Consider the following 18,138-nt stretch of genomic DNA (forward strand, 5'->3'; position numbering starts at 1 on the left):
GTGAAACAGAGATCCTGACCTGACCAGTGGGATGAAGGCTGATTCTAAGGGCTAAGCGGCCCTGTATCCCAGCTAGGGGAACTCCTGAAGGCCAATGCCTGAGTTTCCTCCCTACTTCGGGCAGCAGAACAGGCTATTTGGGAGGCAGTATACTCTTGTGGTTAGGGCACATGACAAAGTCAGGATTCAAGAGTCCTGGCTTGTTCTTTGGCCTTGGAAAAGTCACCTAACCTCTCATTGCCCCAGTTACCTCATCTGTATCAAGGGACACCTATTTCACGGGCAGTGTGTTGAAACTTATTTCAATAAATGCTCGTAAGAAGTGCTTTGAGATCCCCAGAGGAGAGGTGCCGTGCATTACTGTCATTATTTCAGAGTCTGCCATATCCCCATGGCACAAGTTTGGAGCCTGAAGTGAACACTGTACTGCAGGCGAGCCAGTCTCTACCTCCCTGGCACCACCTTCAAATCCTCTTTTGGCACATCTGCCAAAGGAGACGATCCAAAAGTGAGAGCGGCTGTCTTGCTGCGGGGGCGCCATAGCAACAGAGCCAGAATCCAGGGCCTGGCATGAGAGATCTTCATTTCCTTGTGGCTCACAGCTGAGGCTTCGCTTCCTGCATTGTGAACCCTGCTGGGACCCACTGTCAACACGCAAGTGTGAACCTGGAATTTTGGTCATTTGCCAACAGCTGAGTGGAATGTTTTTCTCAGGAAGCGGCAATAGGCAGAAGAGGGGAGTAAATGTTACTGCCGCACTAGGGGGACCTTGTTGGGATCTGGTATTCAGACCAAACTTTGGAACCGGGCGATTTTGCTGCCTGATTGAGGTTGGCAGCTAACGAGCTCATCGTTGCACAATACAGTTACATGGAGAACATGGTCAATGTGTCAAAATTTGACTAATTAAAGGAACATTTACAGACCTATTTTATATTATCCCAACCATTTCACAAGTACATTTGCTTTGTGCTTAGGGAAGGAAAGGAAACTGCACAGCTCTGATTCGTCTGAGGACAGACAGGATTGTTCCATCCACATTTGTCATATTCTTTAATTTGGCAGACTGATGGCGTGGAATTAAAGAGGAAGGAGGAATAGAAGAATTAAAACTATTTGTTACACTTAGCTGTATGATACAGATCTGCAAACACATATGCCCCCAAATGCACACAGGGACCAAAGTATACATGCCCAGAAAGACTGCTCAGCGACGCATCTAGACGCATCTACACACACAAAGTTGCGTGCTCAGAGATGTATATGCAGCATGTATGCACAGACACATGTGCACACGGGCCCACCCATACAAGTCAGACTGACAGGCACACGTGATGCTCACTGTGATCTCAAAGAAGGCTTGGGTCTGTGGTTACTCCAAGGTGGAATATTATGAGTGCAGACCAGATTGTTAGGGGCAGCGCATTTCAGGACATTGCCAAGACTTCCTGGAAAGGGACAGCCCTTTTTAAAATATTTGAGAGCAGCGGAGGGACTGCCATGCTGAACTGGTCTGAGTGTGCCATTTGGGGGGTGGCATGTGTTTGGACGGGCCTAGAGCAGACATTGAGCCGAGGCTGCCGTGGCCTTGAGCCCTGACCAGCACGTTGCTAACACCACACCCAAGAGATCTTCAGTCAAGACAAATCACCATCAGTGCTGATTTCCCCTCTGAAATTCACCCAGACCCATCCCTGGACCCTGCATCTCCATGCCCCAGTCCAGTCAGAGACGTTACGGCACCAATGCAAGAAGTCTCCTGTCCCGAATAGAGCAGAAAGCTTAAGGGACGGAGGCAGGAAAGACCGCATTCCCCGGCTGCCAGCAGGAAACAGCTGCTGCTGACTTGACCACATCATACAGACCCAGGGCACCGAGCCCCAACTCTCTGTAGAGCTGCACTTTTCTTGGGCTGTGTCTGTGATGCCAGAAGACCCCACCCACTTTAAGTGTTGCAAGCACATGCATGCACATAGCAGGATGGCTCAACTTCTGCTCTGAAGCCTTTGCAGGAAAACCCGGCACCCTTGGCACAATAGCTCCTTCTCTCCTCCCGGCCCCCACTATAACCCTTTGGGGCTTTGATCCCTATCCTTTGAGTCACCAGACTGGGGATGGGCAAGATGTAGGTGTACAGAGCATGTTGTCCAAAAAGCAAGCCTAGGAGAACATTGAGAGAGGGAGGCAGAAAGGAGGGAGAGAAGGTATTTAGTGAAGCAATAGCTCCTGCTCTGGAAATTCCCCAGGCATGTTTTTTTCACCCACCTCTGTTATGCTGGCAGGCTGGGCTGGCCAGCGCCTCATCAGAAGCTGTAATAACATGTCCTTTTGCATCCAGGAATGCACAGATGTGCCAACTGCAACTGGCGGTGCTGAAAGGATATGTTTCCTGGAGCAATCTGCCATAGCCTGCAGAATTTACCGGTTCAGGAAGAGCATGAGAAGCCTCCACCTCTTGTTTACAGCTACTCTCCTTCTAGACATAGGTCTGAACCGAGCCAGAACTCCAGAAATAGTCAGACCAGGGTCTGTATTCTGCAGCACTGTCTGCACTGGGCCAAACAAAAATCTGCAATCTGCCCCTCCCTGCCATATCATGGGGAGTTTGGATCTGGAGCCTGTCTGGGGTGGAGGATCATCTACAGCATCGTTGGGCTAAGTTAGCTGTCTGCAAGGAGCGCTGTAAACCTGGTTGTAATTTCAGTGTGGACAAGGGGTACAGGTATGGAGGAAAGGTATGTTTCATGGGGTGGTTACTGGGAGATGGGCGGGAGGAGATACAGGTGTGGCCCAGAGAGGGTATTTATAGCAATGGGCTGGGCAGAGTTTACATAGCTCCAGGTCTTCTTCTTACTAGTGAAAAGGCGCAGGAAGGGAGAATTTACTTGCCTGGCTCCGTTCTGCTATATTGTCCCCTCTCAGAGGCTGTGGCAGTGAAGATCTGAGAAGGATCTTGGGCTGCAGATTGCACAGAGACCAAGAATCTGTGGGATTAACGAGGCTAAAGCCTATGGATCTTGCCCCCTCCACCTGCTAGAAGCCTGACTCCATGCATGCACCCTGGCCTGACAGAAATGCCTACCAGCTGCAGCACATACAAACCCACCTAGTCTGCCTAGCTAGGTACTGGCATGTCTAGCCCATGCTGACCTCCGTGCCACTCCAGCTTCACTGCTATTTTGAGCTGTGCTAACTGGATTAAAGCTAGTGCGGGCGTGCAATCCCCAGGCTGCAATCCCATCACCAGCTGCAGTGTAGATGTACCCAGAGACAAGGCTGGGAACAGAACCCAGGAGTGTTAGCTCCCAGTCTTCTGTCCTAGCCTACGTGTCCTAGCCCTCCCCCGGCACCCCGAGCCAACCTAGGAATGGAATCCTACCTCCCAGTGCCCTCCTCTAGCCCATACCCACAAAATCAGTCCAAACAGCCATAACCTCTAGCATTAGGTATGACTAAAACCAGCTCTACACCTAAAACGTAGGTTGACCTAGCTGCATGGCTCAGGTTCTCACACCCCGGAGAGACATAGTTAAACTGACCTAAGCCCCACTATAGGCACTGTGAGGTCAGCAGAAGAGCTTTTCCGTTTGTGACCCTGGCAGACCAGGTGCCAGCTCATGCCAAAGCCACTGGGCCTCGCTGAACACTGACAAATGCAGAGCTGGAAACCAGTCTGGCTCACCTGTGCGTTAGTGTTGTTAAAACAGATATTAGCATTACAAGAATGTGTTTAGATTTTATGAAATGCTTGTAGGATGCTGCATGTATTGCTCTTACGTCCAATACCTGGATCCCGTGGTATAAGGCAATGTGTAAGGGTTTGCTCTGCAACTATTAAAGTGTTTGCTAAGCCCCCAGCAAGGAGAGAAGCATTACCAAGTGTGAAATACTAGTTTACCACAAGAGGTGTCATCTCCACCCCAACAAAAGAAGGCCGACAGCCACCAGACAAACCACTATGGAACATCAGTGGACAAAAGACTTTGTGGATTGGTCGTCCCACACCTATGAAGCAGGGACCTGCACAAGCCCTCATCCCATCACAGCTTGAATGCTGGGGGAAGGAAATAAAAATCCCTGATAAGGAGAAATTGTATCCCGATGCTGCTTGAACTCTGCGGGGTGAAGATTTCTAAGCATAAGCAAGGGGGCCCTAGAGGTTTAGCTTGGATTAGGCCTAAGGGACATATAAAGCTTGCCTATATACCAGCTACTATCATCTTTTGGAACCTAAGACTGTAACTCATTTGAGTGTGTATGTTTACCTGCTTTAACCTTGTAAATAACTCTCTTATTTCTTCTTCCTAGTTAATAAACCTTTAGTTAGTTTATTACAGGATTGTCTTTGGTGAGAGATCTAGGTTGCACTTGACCTGGGGTAAGTGATATGGAGGAAGATATTACCATATCTGACAGGTTTCAGAGTAACAGCCGTGTTAGTCAAACAATTTATTTGTTAGTCTCTAAGGTGCCACAAGTACTCCTTTTCTTATTACCATATCTGAGGTAGAAACACGAACAGCTTAACGGGACTAAATCGGGGGGCCCAGATAATCTTCATCCAAGAATATTAAAGGAATTGGCACATGAAATTGCAAGCCCCATTAGCAAGAATTTTTAATGAATCTGTAAACTCAGGGATTGTACCGTATGACTGGAGAATTGCTAACATAGTTCCTATTTTTAAGAAAGGAAAAAAAAGTGATCCGGGTAACTACAGGCCTGTCAGTTTGACATCTGTAGAATGCAAGGTCTTGGGAAAAAATTTTGAAGGAGAAAGTAGTTAAGGACATTGAGGTCAATGGTAATTGGGACAAAATACAACATGGTTTTACAAAAGGTAGATCATGCCAAACCAACATGATCTCCTTCTTTGAGAAAATAATAGATTTTTTAGACAAAGGAAACGCAGTGGATCTAATTTACCTAGATTTCAGTAAGGCGTTTGATACCGTGCCACATGGGGAATTGTTAGTTAAATTGGAAAAGATGGGGATCAATATGAAAATTGAAAGGTGGATAAGGAATTGATTAACAGGGAGACTACAGCGGGTCCTACTGAAAGGTGAACTGTCAGGCTGGAGGGAGGTTACCAGTGGAGTTCCTCAGGGATCAGTTTTGGGACCAATCTTATTTATTACTGACCTTGACACAAAAAGTGGGAGTGTGCTAATAAAGTTTGCGGATGATACAAAGTTGGGAGGTATTGCCAATTTAGAGAAGGACAGGGATATCCTACAGGAGGATCTGGATGACCTTGTAAACTAGAGTAATAGGATGAAATTTAATAGTGAGAAGTGTAAGGTTATGCATTTAGGGATTAATAACAAGAATTTTAGTTATAAGCTGGGGACGCATCAATTGGAAGTAACAGAGGAGGAGAAGGACCTTGGAGTATTGGTTGATCATAGGATGATGATGAGCCGCCAATGTGATATGGCCGTGAAAAAAGCTAATGCGGTCTTGGGATGCATCAGGAGAGGTATTTCCAGTAGGAATAAGGAGGTTTTAGTACCGTTATACAAGGCACTGGTGAGACCTCACCTGGAATACTGTGTGCAGTTCTGGTCTCCCATGTTTAAGAAGGATGAATTCAAACTGGAACAGGTACAGAGAAGGGCTACTAGGATGATCTGAGGAATGGAAAACCTGTCTTATGAAAGGAGGCTCAAGGAGCTTGGCTTGTTTAGCCTAACCAAAAGAAGGCTGAGGGGAGATATGATTGCTCTCTATAAATATATCAGAGGGATAAATACCAGAGAGGGAGAGGAATTATTTAAGCTCAGTACCAATGTGGACACAAGAACAAATGGATATAAACTGGTCATTGGGAAGTTTAGACTTGAAATTAGACGAAGATTTCTAACCATCAGAGGAGTGAAGTTCTGGAACAGCCTTCCAAGGAAAGCAGTGGGGGCAAAAGACCTATCTGGCTTTAAGATTAAACTCGATAAGTTTATGGAGGAGATGGTCTGAGGGGATAACATGATTTTCGTAATTAATTGATCTTTAAATATTCATGGTAAATAGGCCCAATGGCCTGTGATGGGATATTAGATGGGGTGGGATCTGAGTTACTACAGAAAAGAATTTTCTGTAGTATCTGGCTGGTGAATCTTGCCCATATGCTCAGGGTTTAGCTGATCGCCATATTTGGGGTTGGGAAGGAATTTTCCTCCAGGGCAGATTGGAAGAGGCCTTGGAGGTTTTTCACTTTCCTCTGTAGCATGGGGCACAGGTCACTTGTTTGAGGATTCTCTGCTTCCTTGAAGTCTTTAAACCACGATTTGAGGACTTCAATAGCTCAGACATAGGTGAGAGGTTTTTCGCAGGAGTGGGAGGGTGAGATTCTGTGGCCTACATTGTGCAGGAGGTCAGACTAGATGATCATAATGGTCCCTTCTGACCTTAGTATCTATGAATCTATGACTGGTCCTTTGGGACTGGGAGTAACCCAAATATTAGTGTGCTTTTTGGTATAAGGGACTGTCTATCACAAAGGCAGGCTCGCCTAGGCGTCGAGACAGAGTGAATTGTCTCTGACTCCATGTTAATGCTGTTGTAGCCCTTGAGTTCACAGATGATACTTGGTTGGTGAAATCTAAGTAGAGAACTCACAACCAGTTTGGGGTCATGCCCTGTTTCTTAACAGTCTGCCTGGAGGCTGGCACTCATGGTCATGAGCCTCTCCAGACAGTGTGACACCGTTGACCTAGCTACCGCCTCTCAAGTGGGTGGATTTACTACAGTGATGGAAAAAAACCCTCCATCATTATCACGGGTGTCTACACTACAGCCGCATAGCTGCAGCTGTGATGCTGTTGCGCCTATAGTCTAGACATAGCCTTAGTCCAAGCACAGGTTAACAGTCACAATAAAACCCACAGCTAAATTTACACTAGACCGCTCAAGGTGCCAACGCTACATATCAAAGCCCTGGGGACAGGCCATGCTGTAAACCTCAGAGTCCCCTTCATGTGCTTTTCTACTCCCGCAGTGTAAAGCTGTCAGTTCCTTTTCATGAATGCAAATCACAGCAGAAAGGACCATGCTGCAGACTGACCGTGTTCCAGCTACAGCAGGAGAACAAAGCCCAGCTAGACAGACAGTGCCCAGATTGGATTATAACCTAACCCATTTATAAACACTGCGACAAGGCCGTCTGGGTGTCTCTCTGCACGTTCTATGTCTCTAGCACGGCTGAAAGTCTTCCTGTATTGACAGCCCTGAAGATTAGCAACCTGCCCTTAGCCACAGAAAGGGGACAGAATGGGCAGTAGCAGGGCAATCTCCCCATACACACTACCCCCGCCGGCAAGCCTCCCCGGAGGGGATCCCCTGTTGGGCGAGGGGGAGCTCACTCTCCACAGCCCTTGTCAGTCCTGGGTTGGAGAGCCGATTCCTGGGGGGCGATTGGTTGTAGGGTATTTTTGTGATGTGGATCCCTGGCCACTGGGTATTGAACTGAGTTTATTTAGTTCAATCCAGTGAAACAGGCTACTGTCACCGTGCCATCGGGTAATGAAAAATGTGCCAGGGCACTGAGTCAGTCCCCAATCTCCTCTACTAACTGGAGTGACAGAAGGTGCGCTTCGTCCCCAGAGAGAGCAAAGACCATTGAGCCTGCCCATCTGGCAGCATTTATTTTTAATCCTCGCTGGTCCAGGGGTATATCCGTGCCTTATTTGCTGCCCAGGAGCCTCCCTGGCCCCTGGCACTAGTCAGCTTTTTTTCATCTGGAAAGAAGAAAAAAAAAGATGAAAAAGGGCTATTTTATGGAAATGATTTTTTTTTTCGTAGAAAATCATCATTTCAGCCCACATTTTCCAAGATTTTAACAAAAAATAAACAAATGTTATCAGTTTTTCCAACAACAACCACCCAAAAAATTGCCATGAAAATGTTTGGGGGGAATAAAATCTCCACACATTAAAAAAAAATAATTTCTTATAGATATTTTCAAGGAAAATAATTACCATTTTCCAACCATGCTCTGAGGCCCCATATCTGCTCTGACTTTCACCACCGTCAATTCAGTGTGAATTGATTGACCTCAGTGGATTTACTCCAGAGTTATATGATGGTAATTACAAACAGAATTTGTCCCAAACTGAGGCAGGGACCTAGGGCTGTGTCGACAGGCCTCGGTGCCAGCAGAGAAGCTGTTTACATATGCAGATTCCCACGGGGACTTATTTACAGTGTGCTTCCAAGAGCCATCCATCTAGCTCTACAGCTCTGGAGACCATTCATATCCACCTCCCCAGACCAGTAATTAACAAATTATGGAGGAATAACAGAGGATAATACTGAGGTATCAAAACAAGGGCCTCTGATCTTGAGCTGAACTAGGGTGACCAGGCAGCAAATGTGAAAAATCAGGACAGGGCTGGGGGGAATAGGTGCCTATATAAGAAAAAGACCCAAAAATAAGGACTGTCCCTATAAAATCGGGACATCTGGTCATCCTAAGCTGAGCAAACAATTCCCCTTGTCTATGTCAGCTAATCCTCCACTTTGATTTCTACCACAGGGGCCGATTGCTCTAGTAACGACACCCACACTGCTGAATTGTCCATCCGCTTGCCAGCAGCAGCTCCCCAATGCTTGCTGCCCTGCCCCCTCAGTCAAGTCACAGTGAAAGTGCCTTTGGCAAGCAGTAAACACAGAGAGAATTCAGAGGTGGGTCTTCCGGCTCCGATCTCAATAACCTCACAATTAATCCTTATATACACACAATGATACGGCCCCGTGGTGGGAACATGTGATTGGAAGGAAGGGCGCTGGCCGTCAGGGCAGCTGACTGGAGCTCAGTTGCGTCATGTGATAACAATGCTTAAAACACCACAGAAGCCAGAACTGGGTTTTCTCACAGTGGGAAAGGGCCTGTGGATAGAGGCGGGTTAGCTGCATTTATCAGTACATGTTTTTCAGGCTTCTTCATGAGTCGACCATGCAACTGCTGCCCATGCAAGCAGCACACAGGGATCTCACAATATACCCGCTGTAGGGGCGTGCTGTCTGGAGTTCACTCTAGTACTAGTTCTAATGACAGTACTTCTTAGTACAGGAAACGCCTGCTGCACTATATCACCCAGAATCCTGGGAGTGCAGCTGGGCGCATCCGTACACCGAAAGCGTAAAGCCCAGTGGATAGTTAGCAGCAAACATCAAACTCTTGAGCCTTTCTCTATACAAACAAAATCGCACCCGTAGCCAATATGTATCACTCCATGCAGCCCCACCCCAACCCCATGGCTCCATTCACAAATGATAAAATCTCGCTGAAAAGCCCTCTCAGCGGGGCCCTTAGTTTTGGGGCATTCTTGCATAGCTGAGTTCGCCAGAGCCCGTGTGCCACTCCAGCATCTGCAGCGGCCAGTGTTTCATAGGATCCCTGATGTTGGGAGGGCAAAGTCCTTTTGAGTGGGGCACTGGCTCTTTCTTCCTTCGCTGATAGCAAGAGATCAGCGGGAGCAAAACTTGGCAACCATCCAGGAGCCAGCAGGAGGCCAGAACAGCAGGGCTCTGCGCCTGTGAGGCATGGCATTGTTGCAAGTACAGTGCACTGTTCACAATGAGATGAAGACATTCATAATCAGCTGTAACGATGCTTGTTCTGGCAGGGCCCAACTGAGACTGCCAATTCAGGACAAATTGCTTAAAGCAGGGCAGTTACAGCCCAAGGCTGGGGTTCCTTTACCATTAAGGCAACCAAATCAGCCAAACAGAGAGGACTTTGATTTTACCCCACTGGCTAACCACAGGTCACACAAGCAATTCCCTTAGACACTCCAGTTTCCCAGTATCACCACCAGTGCCACTCGTTATGGGGACAAATGGTTATGAAAACCAATGCCCCAGTAAAAGAAAAAGGATTCTCCCGATCCCAAAGGACCAAGCCCCAGACCCAGGTCAATATACAAGTTAGATCTTACCCACAAATCACGCTGTTGCCAATCCTTTAGAATCTAAAATCTAAACGTTTATTCATAAAAGGGAAAAGATAGAGATGAGAGCTAGAATTGGTTGAATGGAATGAATTACATACAGTAATGGCAAAGGTCTTGGTTCAGGTTTGCAGCAGTGATGGAATAAATTGCAGGTTCAAATCAGGTCTCTGGAGTACATCCACAGCTGGGATGGGTCTTTCAGTCCTTTGTGCAGAGCTTCTGTTTGTAGCAAAGTCTCTCCAGAGGTAAGAAACAGGATTGAAGACAAGATGGAGATGAGGCATCAGCCTTTTATAGTCTTTTCCAGGTGTAAGAACACCTCTTTGTTTTTACTGTGGAAAATTACAGCAAAATGGAGTTTGGAGTCACAGGGGCAAGCCCTGCATACTTTGCTGAGTTACAAGGTGTATCTGGTTTCAGAGTGGTAGCCGTGTTAGTCTGTATCAGCAGAATTGTATCTGCCTTCTCTCAATGGGTCAGTTGTGTAGCTGATGGTCCTTAATGGGCCATCAAGCAGGCTAGGCAGAGCTGTCACCAACTTGTCTAGGGTGTCACCCAGAAGCATAGCATAAGTTTGAAATACAGACAGTATAAAGCCAATATTCATAACTTTAACTACAAAAATGATACACACATATAGACAGCATAATCATAACCTCTCTATAGATCCCTTACACGACAATCTTTATACAGTATTTGCTGCAAATATATAACAGTGGTCTCAACAGTGATCTATACAGTTACAGATTATGTCAATAACGTCACATCAGCTCAAACTAATATTTGTTCCTGCCTTTTCTGGCTAGCGAAAGAACCACATTAGAGGGTCACTGGGCTGGATTCATCACTGCAGTGACCCCACAGATGTCACGGGAGTAACACTGTGGCTAACTTTGGCCCATTATATTTACAAGCCAGAACAAGCCACTGTTCACATCGCCCATTCAGGGTATGTCTATACTGTGACAAAGCCCACAGCACGGAGTCTCAGAACCTGGGCTCCAGCCCGAGCCTGAACATCTACACTGCAATTTTATAGCCCTGCAGCTCGAGCCCTGCATGCATGAGTCAGCTGACCTTGCCCAACTATGGCCGTGCTGCAGGTCTTTTATTGCAGTGTAGACGTTTTCTGTCTACTTGGGCTGAAACAACAGGGCAAGTACAGTGCCCGAAGCTAAAAAATTCTAGAGGAAGGGGAGCCCAAGTGCACACAGTTTTATTCCACTCTGTGCCGTCTGCATACTGAATAGCATCACTGCATCCCAACACAATGTCCAGCATTTGCCATATGAAACCTTATGGGACCCCTGGATCCCCTACAGCTGGGGGGATTAGAGGCCAGGTCTGTGAAGCTCTCCTCTCTCACGCTCTGAGGATGTCTGCACTTGAAGCTGGAGCTGCAATTCCCAGCTCGAGGAGACATACCCCATCAAGCCAGCACATTAAAAATAGAGCGCAGCCATGAGGAGCAAGGGGTGGGAGGGGCTAACCACCCTATCTACCTAGTGTTTTGGAATTTACACCTCCAGCTTGGAATGTAGACATACAATAGTTAGTGGACAGAGGTGTGACATTGCACCCCATAATGCTTTATGGAAATATGCTTATGAATGTAAATATGACATAACTGGAATATGTTTTATGCTACATATGACATGTAACATATCGCTGCAAAGGTTATGATCTACTGAATATATTCATCCTATTTGTATGAATGTATCATTTTTTCATTCAAAGTTATGAATATTAGATGTGTACTTGTTTGCTTTTAAGTAGCCATAGTAAGGCATTTGGGCGGCTTTTTTAGAAAGGAATGTGCAAGTTCAGTGCCCAGTCAAGAAACACTTAACTGACAATGGATCTTGGAAGGCTCCAATCCACATAAGAAGTCTACCTGAGGACGTTCAAGGTAGCATGTGAACAATGGCTGCTACCTGTAAGTTCTGAGTCATGCATAGACATGTGACTTGCCCATGTGACTCCAAAAATCCATCTTGTAGCTGGGATTCTACACAGGGGGAGGGAGGGCTGTCCACCCACAAGAGAAAGTCTATTTAACCCCCTGGGAGATCCCTCCATTTAGTCTTAGCTGGCTCAAGAGATTGTCTCTCCAGCCCCAAAGGATACCAGAAAGTGGAACAAAAGACTGTAACCATGGGGGTGTGAGTGATTGCTGGACTCAGACTAGAAGCAGGCTAGTCTGTAAAAGAAGCTTACTTGAACATCTCTAAGGGTGAGGTTTCATCTGTAATCACTTTCTTACTGTATTAGGCAAAGGCTTGCATGTTTTATTTTATTTTGCTTGGTAATTCACTTTGTTCTGTCTGTTATTACTTGGAACCACTTAAATCCTACTTTTTGTATTTAATAAAATCACTTTTTACTTATTAATTAACCCAGAGTATGTATTAATACCGGGGGGGGGGGCAGCTGTGCATATCTCTCTATCAGTATTATAGAGGGTGAACAATTTTTGAGTTTACCCTGTATAAGCTTTATACAGGCTAAAACGAATTTATTTGGGTTTGGACCCCACTGGGAGTTGGGCATCTGCATGTTGGAGACAGAAACACTTCTTAAGCTGTTTTCAGGTGAGCCTGCAGTTTGTGGGACGTTGTTCAGACCTGGGTCTGTGTTTGTAGCCAGCAAGCGAGTCTGGCACAACCAGGCAGGGTTCTGGAGTCCCAGATTGGCAGGGAAAGCAGGGGAAGAAGTAGTCTTGGCACATCAGATGGCAGCCTCAAGGGGGTTTTCTGTGATCCAACCTGTCACAAGAGGTAATATTACTACTGGCTTGTCTACTCCTCAGTCCTGTTCCTGGACTTCACCACCGTGCAGCATTCAGGAAAGGCAGGATCATTCACTCTCCTTTGCTTCTGCTGTTTCCACTCTGTGGTGAGATTCATAGCTCTGATCAAAGGCAGCTGATAAAGCTAAGAACCGTGCCCTGGTGAGCTGGGAAACAGGACACGTGCAGTGCTTTGTGCCCAGGCTCAATCCATCATACTGCTGGGGAAGGAGAAACAAAAGGAGGAACAGATGAACCGAATGGGTGACTCTGCAGAGCCTGGAAAAGCCTGTGTAGTCTGCCATGCTCCGGGACCTGTTCCATATCTTCCTTCTACACTCCCCCCCACGCACCCAATCTGTGACCCAGCATGTCCCATCCAGTCTTGCAGATGGGCCCCGGGTCAGTAACACCATCAGCTAATGTGCTCCGTACGCTCCCCTTTGCCCATATCATCTACTGTCTGCTCAGCCTTTCCCCTGCTTCTGCGCAGTGGCTTGGTAGTTTCAGTGTCCACGCTGTCATAACGCCATAAACCATTGGGGCACACAGCTTGTACCCAAAGCACTACTCAAACTTACCGTGTGCTGTATTGTATTCACCACATATCCCCTAGACATTAATCCCTTGCCCACAGGCTATTTACTTACTATTGGTCTAGGCTGAACTGTATTTTTCATATGCTGCTTAATCCTCCAAACAGCCCAAATCCTTTGGAATCCGAGAGTACTGTCTGTCCCTCATTATGTGCTTTGTCACCAAGTTTAGCATTACCTCCAAGCCTTGTTTTTAATACCTCCCTAGCCTCCCATTTCCAGCACGAACAATTTGTCTCTCTGGTTTTCCTCTGCCCTGTGCTTGTAAAACAGTTTTCTCCCCAAACCAGCACCCTCCCCCATCACCTCAGCTGCTGATCTCATTTACCTGCCACACGCTTGTGGAAATTCTAAGTATACAAGATTCACCAAATTGAGTTTATAACCTCACAGCAGGTGTATCTTGGAAGCCACTGGGAGGTGTAGTTCCCAGCTTGGGTAGACTTATACACACTAGGCGCTCTCGTGAACAGGGCTAAAAATACCCCTGTGTCTGCAGTGGCGCCGGCAGTAGTTTGGGCCAGCGGCCAGAGTACAATCCTGCTCAACTTCCTGGGTATGTAGTCAGGTGGCTAGCCCAGCCCACCGTCGGGCCGCCTTGGCCACACAGCTATTTTTAGGTGCTAGCTAGAGCAAAGGTAGAGCATGTACATCTATCTGAGATGGGAATGACATCTCCCAGCGGCTGTGTAGACATATCCCTGGGGTCCTGGCCCTCCCATCTCTAACCACCAACCAGCATTCCCTCCTTTTAGACAGTGTGTTAAATGTCCATTAAAAATTAACCGATTTTGTTCTTCTCATTTTGTGGGTGGGTGTTACCAGGACTTGGTGCTTTGGCCACTTTTAATGAAGCGAACCTACTTAGAACCAGCTCGGGTGTTTGTTCACTGCTTAGCTTGCCAGTTATTGACTTGGAAACCAGATCCCTGAGGAAGCTCTCCTCTGCTGCCTCCTTAAAGATGGAACAAAGTAAGCACTGAACAACTCATCTCCCAGTATAAACTCTGCACTCATTTTCAAGAGGCCCAATGGGCTTCTTTTGAACCTTTAGTGGGTGCATGGCTAGCTGAGCAGTAGGTCAGTACCTGCAAATTAGATCTGTATCCACCACCAGCTGTTGAAATACAAACTGAACAAAAGGGTGATTCTTCATGGCAGCCGAGCCGTCGTACAGGAGCTGTGGAGCACCAATGAATCAGTAGGGAACACATTCAATCAAGCTTGCATAGAAAGCCCTCAGAGCTAAACACAGCCCAGACTTAGTGTCCCCAGAGCTCTGCACACACCACCGATAAAAACCAGCTTCAAGAGCATGCTGTGTATTGGCTATTTCCATAACATTCAGAGAAGCAGCCAGTCTAGTGGTTAGATCAAGGGACCTGGGAGTCAGGACTCCTGAGTTCCATGCTGAGTTCTGTCACTGGCTCCCTGTGTGACCTTGCCCAAGTAACATCACCTCCCTGTGCTTGTTTCCCTTCTATGACACCGGGCTGGTAATAATCCCTGCCCAGCTCAGAAGGCACTCCTGAGGTTTGCTATACAGAAGCGTAGTGTCAATTGGGATATAATTGAGGTCACCTCCGTGACCCTCCCAGCCTCACAACATGGGGTCTCTTCAGTTTGGCGTCACTCACAGGATATCTCTCTGCTTTGAGAACATCAGCACAGGGCCACTTCAGTTTGGCATTACTCAACACAGTATCCTGGGGCCTGGGCATCTCAGTTTTGTGTCACTCATCCATGATTCTTCCGCCCACCTCAGATTATAGGCACAGGGCTAGTTAAGCTTGGCATTATCTACCAAAAAACCCCAGGAAGCCTAGCACAATAATTCTGCAGGTGCATAGAGCCGGTCATCCCAGGATCTCATAACACAAGCCCTAAGAAATTAAATCCTCCCCAGAAAGGGCCACCCTAGCTGGGTATCACCCATCTGTGACCTCTCACCCCTGCCGACAGAGAGAAAAGAAAATGCCCAAGACCTTAAATTGGATTGAAAGCTGCTGGCCCCTGTACAGCCTCTCTCTTTCTCCACCCTTCAGCCAGTCTTCTCATTCTCCCTGCAAGGTTGCTGCTTTACAGCCTGCCAGGGCCTTTGTACCAATACAGAAGTTAATATTTCATCTTGAGACTAGGGGAAATTGAGTTAGCCTTGAAATGCCAAAGGTAGGTTTAAAATATTCCCTGGTTGGCTCATAAAGGCTCCTATTAGGAATGTACCTTCTGATAAGGAAATGGCTCTGTACCTGGAATAACAGCTCAGGTGGCTATTTGTGAAAATCAGTGTCATTTGCATATCTCTATCATTTTCATCTGGCTGCTCCAGTCTCTGTTTTTATGGAGACTAATCTGGTTACTCAATCAGCTACAGGGAGCGGCAAAGTGCAAACTGTCCCAGCTCAAGGCAGCTTCCCAGCAGGAGGAAATCAGGTCACGGTAAATGGACTTGCTTGTTCCTATTACACAGGGATCTCGTCTCTGCTCCCCAGCAGATTTATACGGAGATCAAATAATAAGGATGGGATGAATAATTAAATCTCCCTGTAAATAATTAAGCACAACCTGTTCATTTACCTAGCAGCGTTCATTCAGGAGAACCCGAAGGACTCTACTGAGTATTAGGCAGTGGAAGCTGGAGAGCTAAGCACAGAACAGGGAGTCAGAAAGTCCCAGCTTCTAATCCTGGCTCTTCTGCTGACTTGCTGCATGCCCTTGGCCCAAGTCACTCTGTCTCAGTTTCTCCATCAATAACTTTGGATTGATAGTAACACCTGCCTGCCTCATGAAGAAATATTTGTACAGTGCTTTGAACGTGTAAAGCACTACATATGTTGGGAGTATTATCTCACAGAACCACTCAGCATCCAAATGCAGCCACCTTTGGGCTGTGGATGTATCCAGTGGACACCACAGCAGGATTTTTAGAGAAGAAGAATGTAATCAGCCAGATAGGAATCCTGCAAGAAATCTAGGACTGAATACCCCTGCTCTTGCTCAAAACGCCAGAGCACCTTTAATGACCCTTGTGACCCGTGTCTTAGTATCTTATCTTATCTGAACGAATGTGCTTCCAGCAGCACCAGCACCGCTGGGAGCCACCAGTTTTCTACTGAATCAGAGTGACCACCATCACGCCATGCAGCATATAGGTTTCCCGTGGGGGTCTTCCAGCAAAGTACTAACCAGGCCCAGGCCTGTTTAGCTTACAAAATCATGGATGATTACACATCAAGAGGAACAACCTAGCAGCAAGGCCCTGTGCTACAAGTACTGCAGGCAATTCCTCCAGCTGCGGGGATGCTCTCCAGTTAAGGAGAAGGGACGTGTTTGACCTCTGTCAACTTCACATCTGTCAATCACCACCGTCACCAAAAATACAATCTGACAGCCCATCCGGCCAGTAATGTAATTCCATGTGGCCATTGTCCATTCAGTCCAATAGATTTTCTACTGAGTTACTGCCACTGGGAAACAAAGAAACAATCCAAGTAGATATCAACTGGCAATTCTGTCCATACTGCTCACTCACCACAAGCGGGGTATGCTACAGGGGCATCACTGACCGTGCTGATTCTAAACCCAGCCCAAACCTGTGTTCCTTTGTAGTTCTGTGGCACTCTCAAAACTCAGCCCAGATCAATGAATGTGGAATGAACTTGGGCTGATGCTGCTCACACAACCCCACAGCCGCTCCCATTCTCCAAGCACCAGTTGCCCCAGCCAACCCCTGCCACTTACATTTTTTTCTCTTTCGTGGGGCCCTATTAGCTAGATCCCTCATCCCTGCTCATTCCTTGGCCTTTGGGTCCCCCTCACTGTTTGTCAGGGGTGCCGGATAGCTGCTCCCTACATCTTGAGGTTTCTGGGGTGCTGCCAGGTAAACATCACTGCCCTGCCAAACAAGCTCAACAGACTGAAGCAAGTTATTCTGTGTCTCGGTTTTGGGGCCTGGTGGGTGCATGGTAAAAAGTGAAAGTGAAATTGGGACTGGTTGGGGTTCATTCTGTAAAACCTCATCAGCTGAGGTTTTGTTTCACACCCCCCCAAACCAGGAATGCTGTAAAAATTCCAGTGTTTTTTGGGGAGGTCAGAGAAATGATTCCAGTTCGGGCACAGATAAGGAGGGACAGAACCAAAGATCGCTTTGATTCTGTTATGGCAAAATGTCTTTGGTAGGGGGTTTAGTTTTGGGGCCAGATCAGGATCCTATTTTCACTAAAGCACAGGGGGAGAGGTGGCCATCGGAATGAGAAGAGAACTGCAGGAAGTGGCCTAGAAAAGAAGGACCCCCCCAAGCCTCACCCCCAACCCACTGCCCTGCTTTTGAAAGGCCTGCTGCAGGTTTTATTCCCCATGTAATTGCTGTATATTGCCAAAGAGCTGTCGCTGTTTATCAAAAATGTAACCTTCCAAGGCCAATCCATACAGCTGACACCGCAGGCCCATGCACTACTGGCAGGGCATTGAGGTTTTATGGCTAAAACTTTCCTGGGTAAGGCCTAGAACAAGCAAAGGTTTCGGAACTTTTTCTCCCAGGCCCGTCAAGTTCAGTGATGAGCGTCTAACCCCTTCACTGAGCAAAGGCTGCCCGCATTCCTGCCTCCCTCATGGGACCCTTACACAACTGCCATCTCTTTAGTTAATGAGCAGTGCTTGAGAAATTTCCACTGCCAGGGGCCCTGGGAAGCTCACAGTTGAGCTCAGCCTCTGCCTCTTGTGTGCTGGCGTGGGATTGGTTTGAGGATTAGCGCAGCATAATGGAATATTTTTTTTGCTGCTCAAGAAGTTAATAAATGAA

The 18,138-nt window shown here is 47.1% G+C and overlaps 1 long non-coding RNA gene across 1 annotated transcript; it reads right to left on the minus strand.

The window, feature by feature from the left end:
* Positions 1-9,979: 9,979 nt before the first annotated feature.
* On the minus strand, positions 9,980-15,402 carry LOC140905544 (uncharacterized). The gene is made up of 3 exons (XR_012156879.1): positions 15,323-15,402; positions 14,426-14,517; positions 9,980-12,962 (listed from the first exon to the last, which is right to left on the minus strand). It is a non-coding gene; the product is annotated as an uncharacterized lncRNA (long non-coding RNA).
* Positions 15,403-18,138: the final 2,736 nt, after the last annotated feature.

This window comes from Lepidochelys kempii, chromosome 1 (assembly GCF_965140265.1).
Source record: "Lepidochelys kempii isolate rLepKem1 chromosome 1, rLepKem1.hap2, whole genome shotgun sequence".
NCBI lineage: Eukaryota > Metazoa > Chordata > Testudines > Cheloniidae > Lepidochelys > Lepidochelys kempii.